Genomic DNA, 9,267 nt, shown 5'->3' on the forward strand with positions numbered 1-9,267 from the left:
CACCCGAAAACGCCGCTTCGCGGCGTCCGACTATTCGCTAAAGCGTCATTCGGTGAAACGTGGGCGTTCTCTAAAACGTCATTCGATCAAGTGAGTGCCTCCCAATGTACACAATGCAGCCCCCCCGCGCCCTCCCCCCCCCCCCCCCCCCCCCCACCCCACAAAACAAAAATTGCATCGTTTTGCGTTCTTTTATAAATCGTCATTGTTTTCATCCTATTACTCGTCTTTCATAGAACGAGAGCGGCCGGACTTCTCTGTGAAATGCCAGGTTGACAAAAAAAAAGAATGTAATTTACACGTCCGCGGCAGGACTCGAACCTGCAGTCTTCTGATCCGAAGTCAGACGCCTTATCCATTAGGCCACGCGGACGCACTGGCCACGTAACTGTAGCGACTGAATAAAGAGGCGCATTAACACCACAGCCCAGTCACCGCATCTACTTTGTAGACCAACGCGCTTTCTACGCACAAGCTTGCGTTCCCTTGCACCGGGTGTAGGCAGTGCGCAGAAGCGGTATTCGGATGAGATGAAGCGTCTGCGCATGCGTCGGCAGCAGCGCCACCACAGAGGTGTGACGTCAGATCCGTCTGTTGGCGCACCAGTCCGCAAGCTGGATTCTTTGTTGGGAACCACACAGATATAATCTCGCTTCAATCTCTTATCGATACAGGGAAGTTCTCAAAGTATTCGGGTGTCAGGTATGCTCCTCGCTGGTGGTTAGGGAATCCGATGTCTGGGTCCTGTTAAGGATGGAACCTTCGGCGACCTTCTTCCGAGTTTCAACGCTGCGGAAACGAGTCAAGACGAGTCCGGGACCGGTGGCAATCAGTACTTCGAACGACGTTTCATGGACAAATCGTTTCGTCGACACTGCGATGTTTCATCGACAGATCGTTTCGTGGAAGCGAGCACCCGCTCGTTTCATCGACACATGTTGCGACGTTACGTCGACAGCTCGCTCTGCCAGCTCCAGGCTCCGCCAGCTGCGCCTTCTCGCGACCTCTGCGCCTGCGCGGCGAGCGGCCTTGTGTTGGATGGATGGATGGATGAAAGATGGCCGACTGGGCCAAGTATGGCGAACCAGTGGGCAGCCATCGTGTCTATCGCAATTTTTTTGTTGCTTATTCTTCTTTTTTTTTGGGGGGGGGGGAAGGGGGGGGGGGGGGGAGGGGGGGGGGGCTTGCCGATTGCACTGATTTCGGAACTTACGATTTGAATGGTTTCGCTCGTGTCTTTGCCCGAACCTTTGGGGAAGCGTTGTCAAAGCCGGGAAGTTTGTTAACGACCAGTGTCCTTTCTCAAATTAGATTTTTTAAACATTCAACAATATGCGCTGCTCTTGAGGGCTACGCTTTCGGCAGCATACGTGATCGAGGTGTCTGTATGTCAGCGAATGCAACCCTTCGGCGAGCTGGCCGCCGGCACTCCGTCTGTTTTGAAAAAGTGGCTGGGTCATTTCCAGACCAAGCGTATCTTTCCGCGCGTCGCGTCTTTTGGCAGAATCTTCAAGAGCCACCTGACCATAGCATAGATAGTCCACACGTCAAAGCACTGAAGCTCTTAAAGAAAATTTGAAAGAATAAACGAGGCCTGTTTGCGATGCACACAGCCTTCCTACCGTTGAAAATGGCATAAAGTCGGTTTTCAAGCTAATTGGCATCTGGTCTTAGCCGCTAGCAATAAACTTTGAAGGAGCCTAAGCATTTTTCTACGCGTGGTTAACTTTTACGGTAATAAAACATGAAAAAACGGTTAAAGTACAGGCGAGCTGGTGGATATTTATCATGATGGAACTTAACCCGAGACTGGGGTAGAAACAGAAACTTAAAAGTAGAAGGGACAGAGACAAGTGAAGAAGAGAACGTCTCAAACGCAGCTAAACGATTTATTTAGTCCCACATCCTTAAATACTCACAACCGCAAGGTCACCCGAACACTCAACATGCCCCTTTCAAAGACACAACACACCAAGACAAAACAAAAAAAAAAAAACAAAGGGACGCCCCCTCAAGCAGTACTACGAACAGGGGCAAACCATCCACTTGTCCGGAAAGAAAAACGTTTTCTCTTCCTTCTCTTTTCTCTCTGTGTGTCACTGACACTACACCCTGAACCAAAGGACCCAAAACTTGAGTACAAAGACCAACGATCTCCGCGAACACAAAGAGAACTGGGAAGAATATCTCCAAACCGGAACAACAACCACAACAGACAGATACAGAAGGACTCACTCTAAAAAACGCAAAACCACTTCACCCTTAAAAAAAAAAAAAAAAAAAAAAAAAAAAATTTGTTTACAGTTTTAAAAATGCTTTAGCACTGTTTCCCAACTGCAATGAAGCCTGACTTATACAATTACCGATTGATTTAATCCGAATGGTTTCCCTTACCAGTCTTTTACTGTCATTCACTTCTTTATGTATTATTTCCGTCTCTGACCACAAAGCAGTGCAATTTTACATTCATTTATTTGCTTAGCTATTTCAGAATTAGTAGCGTTAATCCTTACATTTGTCTTATGTTCTGTTAGTCTGTCATTAACACACCTCGAAGTTTGCCCTACATAAGCAAAGCCACACGCCATCGGAATTTCATACACTACATTGTTTCTGCACGAGATCGATTTTTCACGGTGACCTTTCCTGCACTCTTGCATTTCAGTTTCAAAAGGAGTTAATCTATCTAACCTGAAATCAGAACTAAAAACTGTTTCAACTCCAAACTGCTTAGCACACACCTTCAGGTAATGTGAAATTCCATGAAAATACGGGATCACAGCCATCCTTCTTTTCGACGTGTCTTCTCTTTCCCATTTCTCCTTGGTGTGTACATCTAAATTCCTTCTGATGAACTCTTCTTCATACCCTGCCCCTCTTAGTCTCTTCCATTGACCTTCCACCGAATTTGTGATAAAATGTATGCATGATCGGTCTAGAGCATTTCTGATCAAAGACTTTACCACTCCCGCTTTCACCGTTTTCGAATCGCAGCTCCTTTTTGACAAAACAGGTTTCGGGTTTTCTTTGCCGTACTCCCAGCAGAGACCTTTATCAGTGTGAATCCGCAGATCCAAGAATTGTAATATTCCATTCTCAGCCCCTGAACTACGCTTCACCGTAGAGAAACCGGAGAATGGTTTCTCTACGGTGAAGCGGAGAATGGCACGTACACAACGGGACGTGTGTGCGTGCGTGGGGTTTGGTGCGCTCAGGAAAGGGAGAGAGGCATGGCCTAACTGCGGAGAATTTTGGCTACGTCGCACTGGGCGGCGGACTTTGCTGCATCGCACTTGACGGCGGGTTGCTGCATCGCACTGGCTGCCCTGGCGGGGAGTGAGGGAGAAAACGGACCCTATATAAGGCGGAGCGTGGGGCTGCTCCGTTGTTCTTTCTGATTTGACGACTGTAACGCAACCATGTAATTAAACCGTTCGTTACGTTACCGATTCTCCCACCTCCACTGAACCCCTGGGTTCTTCACTTCGGGGAATGGACGTCGTCACGAGACGGGAGGCCTCCGGACGTGTGGCCTAAACCCCGCCTCTAACAGTCTTGTTTTCCAATGAAAAACCCGTTTTTTTTTTCTCTTTCCTTTTTTTTCGTTTTTTCAAAAACAACAAATTTGTGAGAAATAATAAACACTAAAAAGAGCCCCGTATCAAGATATCATAAAAGAAACGCCAACACGGCTGTACATATGCAGAGCGCAAGTTCATCTGCTTCTTTTGCAGTGTTGATGTCGTAACGCCGAGCTATGATTGACTCTGAGTGAAGGATACTGAGTCGCCCTCAAAGCAAAGTAGCCTCTAAGCAATGGGAGGACCTCAAGGCAGCTAGCTGCCTTGAGGTCCTCCCATTGTCTAGCAATCAGAACCAATCTCACTGCAATCCCCTCTGTGTAAGAAGCAGACGAATTTACGCCTCGCATAAGTTATAACTTATAAATAGGGTTCAGTGATTTCGTTTTTTTTCCTGTGAATTCGGCGGTAAATGCTATAGACCGACACACACTGTTTACAAACAAGTCAGCCTTTGTTCACATCGGGCGTGATGTGCTGCACGTACACAGATATAAGATTTGTGCCAAGCCTCTGCACCACACACAAGATGACTTCAGTCAAGAGGTGTGGCGGAACCCAATCACCTTAATAAACGTTTTCTGACCTGATCCTTTCCGCCACCTCACACTGCGGTCTTCTATTCCAAGTTAATCCCTATCACCTGTAGTAAATAGAAACGCAGACATACAATATGCTAAGCCAATCATCCCCTCTTGCCTTGGTCATGTGTAGGACCGATTGTATTTTAAATTATTATAAGAAACGAATAAATGCGAAGGTACTTTTATTAAGGCCACGATGTGAGGTATGCGCATTCGTCGAAAGACATTATCGCCGAGGGCAAGAAACCGGACATAAAATGGGAAAACAAAGTCCATTTACGTAGTTCATTAACGCCGGAAATACGACTAGAAGGCCGACAAAAACGGCAAGAAAAAATCTTGGAGACAATCGGTTAATCGTTGTGAAGAGCGTCGTCTTCTCAGACGTCTGTTCACCGGGCACCTGAAGATCCTCCGGCGGTGCGACGTCCAGAAAACGGCTCCAGTCCGTTCGTCCGCAAAGCATAACGTGCTGGGGCTTCGAAATCGGGACAAGGTGCTTAATAGCTAAAAATTAAATTAAAAATAAAATAATCGGCACGGCCACGGGGTAGTTGATAGTTGATGGTTGATAGTTCGCCCGCGGCACGGCCGCGGGCGAACTATCAAACGCATGAGAGACATTGCTCGCATCTGAAATACAACGATGTGCAGTGCTTTACGTTGTTCCAGGCTAAGAAAGACAGCTCCTACCGCGAAGCCTGCACTCTTTCCACCTTAATAAATGAAAACGAGCGTGATGGTGAATAGACACGAATAAATAAAATGATAATACCTAGAGGATGGGACGGAAACAGAACTCCTTTTATGTTGGGGTTCGGACGACACGCGCTCGAAAAACGTTGGTAGTAATAATTGAAAGCCAGCTTTGCTTCATCCTTTCATGTATCTCTTTATACTTTACCCGAGCGAACCCGCGTAAGAGGCGACACGAGGCAAAGAGGGACTTGCTTACCCTCCGGCGTCCGCTCTGTTAAAGTGGAAATGGGGGAGAGCTATCAGGGAAAAGCTTGTCCTCATTTTTATGCAAGAGGGTTAACAAGAATTGTTGAAAAGGTAAACAAACTCTCACAAGTGGTCATTTAAAATCAAACCTGCCACCAAACGAGATAATGATTTTGTTGCACACTTCCTTTTGTGGCTTAGGGCCTAAACAACAGCAATCAAATAGGCGATAACGGCAACTACCTTCAATCTAGACGCGAAGTCTCGCCCGGCCAAGAGATGGTCGTGAGGGACCATTCCAAAGACGTCGCCTGTACTGCAACCGGTGCTCACACCGCTTAGAAGAACCTGCCACCGGAGCTCCCCGGGAACTCAACCCCGTACCTTGAAGGTCCATGGTGAGGCACGTAATTGAGCACGGACTGGGGGAAGCCAGTCGCCGAGTGTCTGGGATCACGTTGCTTCTTGTGGTTGGCGATGGTCCAGCTTTAGAAGGGCAGACCTGCTGATTCGACTGCAGGTCAACGAGTCTTGGATGACGACACCATCGCAGCGCTGCTTGGGAACCGGAACGCGGGTGACGATGGAGGAGACGGCACCAAGGAACTTTTCCGGGAGCGAGCCGTCCGCCTGAACCTTCAAAGGTGTTGGCCAGTCCGGCTTTTCCGCCTGCAGATAGGAAGAGTGGATGTCAGCACGATTCAACCGAGTGCGTACTCATGCGGTACAAGGACAGACATCATACACTTTCTATAAAAACGCCAATTTGATAAAAGAGACATAGCAGAAAAAAATTAATATAAACACACATTGCGCACACTATACATTGCGTTCCATATAGACGCTTTGCAGCAGTTGTGCATGGGCGCCGCCATAACCGACCTTCAGTTTTTGTTTCCTTTATTTTGATTACTTCTTTCCACCATTACCACAACAGGAAAGGTTATTGTCATTTTAGGTCCAGACGTGTCCTTCTCCCCAGAATTGTCCTTTCCGGGGGCTCGTCAAAGTCCGCCTCAGTCGCTTGATATCTCGGTAATACAAGAGAAGGTCAGTAATGGTGGCTGTAATCTGGCGCGTGTGCAAAGCGTCTATAAGTGTTGTGACTTCAAATATGCGTCTATCATATAAAGTACGGAACTGCTGGTAAACTTTGGACAATGAAACGAAGCCGGTAATGAACCTACCTTCATTTGTTGCACTGACGTCTGACGTTTACGCTGCGCTTCTTTGTGAGTCGATCGATCTGGTCAAGTGAAGCAGCATCCAATAAATCGCGCGTGGCGATGTCTTCGCCTAGAACCACTAGACAGATACGAAGCCAAATAAACCGTACTCGCAGAAGTATTAGATGATTATCAAACAGACAACATATGCAGGTCTAAAGCTATGAAAAAAACATAGGCTACATCTTGTAAACCCTGAGATGGGGAACAAAAAAAAATGAAAGGCGTTTACAATTCCCTGTAACGCCGGTTAGAGCGCATCTCTTGAGGAGGAAGATGGAAGCGTACTGAGGGATAGGTGACTCCTTGAGGTCACGTGACCTTAGGGGTCACGTTACCTTAGGGGGGTCACGTGACCCCCTGAAGTCACGTGACCCCCTGAAGTCACGTGACCCCCTTGAGGTCACGTGACCCACCTAAGGTCATGTGACCCCCGAGGTCACGTGACCCCCGAGGTCACGTGACCCCCAAAGGTCACGTGAGGCCCTGAGGTCACGTGACCCCCTGAGGTCACGTGACCCCCTGAAGTCACGTGATCCCTGAAGTCACGTGACCCCCGAGGTCACGTGACCTAGGGGTGTCACGTGACCTGGGGGGTCACGTGACCTCGCGGTTACGCCGACGGCGACGCCGACGCCGCTCAAGCTGGAAACGGGCCCCTAAGAGCTGCGCTCTAAAAAAAAAAACGGACGAACACAACACTATCTCATCTTCCCCATCTCAGGGTTTAGAAGATGTCGATTGATTACCAGCTCGCCTGCACTCTCTCACTGCTTACAATACGCTACAAACAGAAGTGGAAATAAATGGCAAAAATGCACGTACTCCAGAGCATACACGGTATATGCTCGTCCAGGTCGTAGCGTGGTGAAGACGCGTCGTCGCAGCTACTGGATGCCTCTTATTTTGCCATGGAGAAGGGAGCAGCCCTTAAGAGGAGACCAAGGTGGTGAAACGCAAGCCCCTTGCTGCATCTCAGACATCATGGGGGATCGGTGGCCGAGTGGTCTAGCGCACACCAGCTCGGAGCACGTGGAGCGAAAGCTCGCGCTGCAGAACCCAGGGATCCTGGATTCAATCCCCACCCCTGCCCGTTTCAATCTGGATGAGCATCGTACCGGCGTGCGGTCGTGTATCACTACTGCGTGGTGCACGTTAAAGACCCCAGGCTAGCGGTTGTACTGCACTGGCTAAATTGCTCATCTACAGCTGGGAGACTCGTCGCCCCTGTGAGGCAGACCAAGTTCTAGGCTGTATAAACATACACACAACCCAATTTTTTCTCAGACATCATCTGGTTCCCGCGTGTGCGTCTGGTGTCGGACTAACGACGACGACAACCCACAGACAGCCTCGAGAACAGAGCGCGTGCAATCACGGAACTGATGGCCTACCCCAACCAGCTGCCGATGCCCAGTCTTTACCAAGAGCAGATCTCGTGTAAATACTTGTACATAAATTAAAGAGCACTAGTAACGTCTCTAATAATGTCTAGCAATGGCGACGAGTACCGAACCAGCCTCTGAAGTCAACGGGTGCAACTCCGAGCCTGCGGTGATGACGTACCAAGTACCACAGTTCGACGAGACGAACTGTAAGTGGACTTTGTATATAATCCGCATTGAGTCCTACTTCGAGGAAAACGGCATCGTGGACGACGTAAAGAAGAGAGCGCTCCTCGTTTCGGCACTGGGCTCAAAAGCAATCGACATCTTGAGTGGGCGTTGCGCGCCAAGGAATGTTAAAGAATGAACCTACTCTCAAGCGATTGAAATTCTTGAAGGATTTTACGCACCGAGACCGAACGAGATAGCTGAAAGCTTCAAATTTTTCACGGGGGTTCAGAAAGAGGAAGAGTCGGCTCAGGAATTCATCGTGGAACTTCGGCAGCTGGCCGATAAATGCAACCTCGGCGACATGTTAGACCGCATGCTACGAGACAAGATAGTGTGCGGAATTCGAAATATCGACGTTCAAAGGGCACTACTTTCCAGGCCTAAGTTGACATTGCAGGAAACTGAGAACATCGTGCTGGCGGTGGAGGCGGCGAGACAAAGTGTCAAGCTCATGAAGCCTTCAGACGTGAAGTCAGAGCCGGAACTGCACAAACTGGTGGGTAAGCAACGACCTGGACCGTCACGCCAGTACAGCAAGGAAGAACGTGGACCATCGCTAGCGTGCGTACGGTGCGGCAGCAAGGAACACTCCGAGATGGCCTGCACGTTCAAGAATGCGAAGTGTTTCCAGTGTGGAAAGAAGGGACACCTCGCACTAATGTGTCGCGACAACAGAGGACGTTCGCACTAACCGAAAACTCCGCTGAGGACGGTGACACAGCATTCTTCTCGCACCTGCTGTCCCTGAAACAAAATCCGATCGGGGAGAACAAGATCGTCGGTCCAGTTCGGCGCAAGTTCTGTTGGGGCGGAGTCGACATTATCATGGAGATCGACACGGGATCCCCTGTGTGCGTGATATCCTGGGACGTTCACAACCAGCACAGGAAGAGTTGGCCAAGACTGGAGAAGTCAACCCTGAAGTTGTCCTGCTACTTGGGGCCACTGCCGATTGCCGGTAAGCTCACGCTTCCTGTTTCGTATGCCGACAAGACTGTCACAGCGTCGATGACTGTACTTCGCCGGCCAGGACCATGTTTGTGTGGCCGAGACCCGATCCAAGCACTAAACAACTTGGGAACTCATGTTCTCAGTGTGTCGAACTCGAAAAGCCAATGTAAAAGGGAGGATCTGGATAAAATATTGACCGAGTACGAAGAGGTATTTGAGCCAACGCTAAGACTATTCGAGATTCCACCCGCACACCTGTATGTCAAAGAGGGGTCGGTTCCAGAGTGTTTCAGGGCTAGACCTCTTTCGTATGCTATGAGGACAAGGTTTCTGACGAGCTCGACAGGCTAGTGAAGAACGGCGT

At 49.0% G+C, this 9,267-nt stretch overlaps 1 non-coding gene across 1 annotated transcript; it reads right to left on the minus strand.

Moving 5' to 3' along the window:
- Positions 1-300: 300 nt before the first annotated feature.
- Trnar-ucg lies at positions 301-373 on the minus strand. The gene has a single exon. It is a non-coding gene; the product is annotated as a tRNA-Arg (tRNA).
- Positions 374-9,267: the final 8,894 nt, after the last annotated feature.

This window comes from Ixodes scapularis, unplaced genomic scaffold, assembly GCF_016920785.2.
Source record: "Ixodes scapularis isolate PalLabHiFi unplaced genomic scaffold, ASM1692078v2 PGA_scaffold1__304_contigs__length_218370807, whole genome shotgun sequence".
NCBI classification, from domain to species: domain Eukaryota; kingdom Metazoa; phylum Arthropoda; class Arachnida; order Ixodida; family Ixodidae; genus Ixodes; species Ixodes scapularis.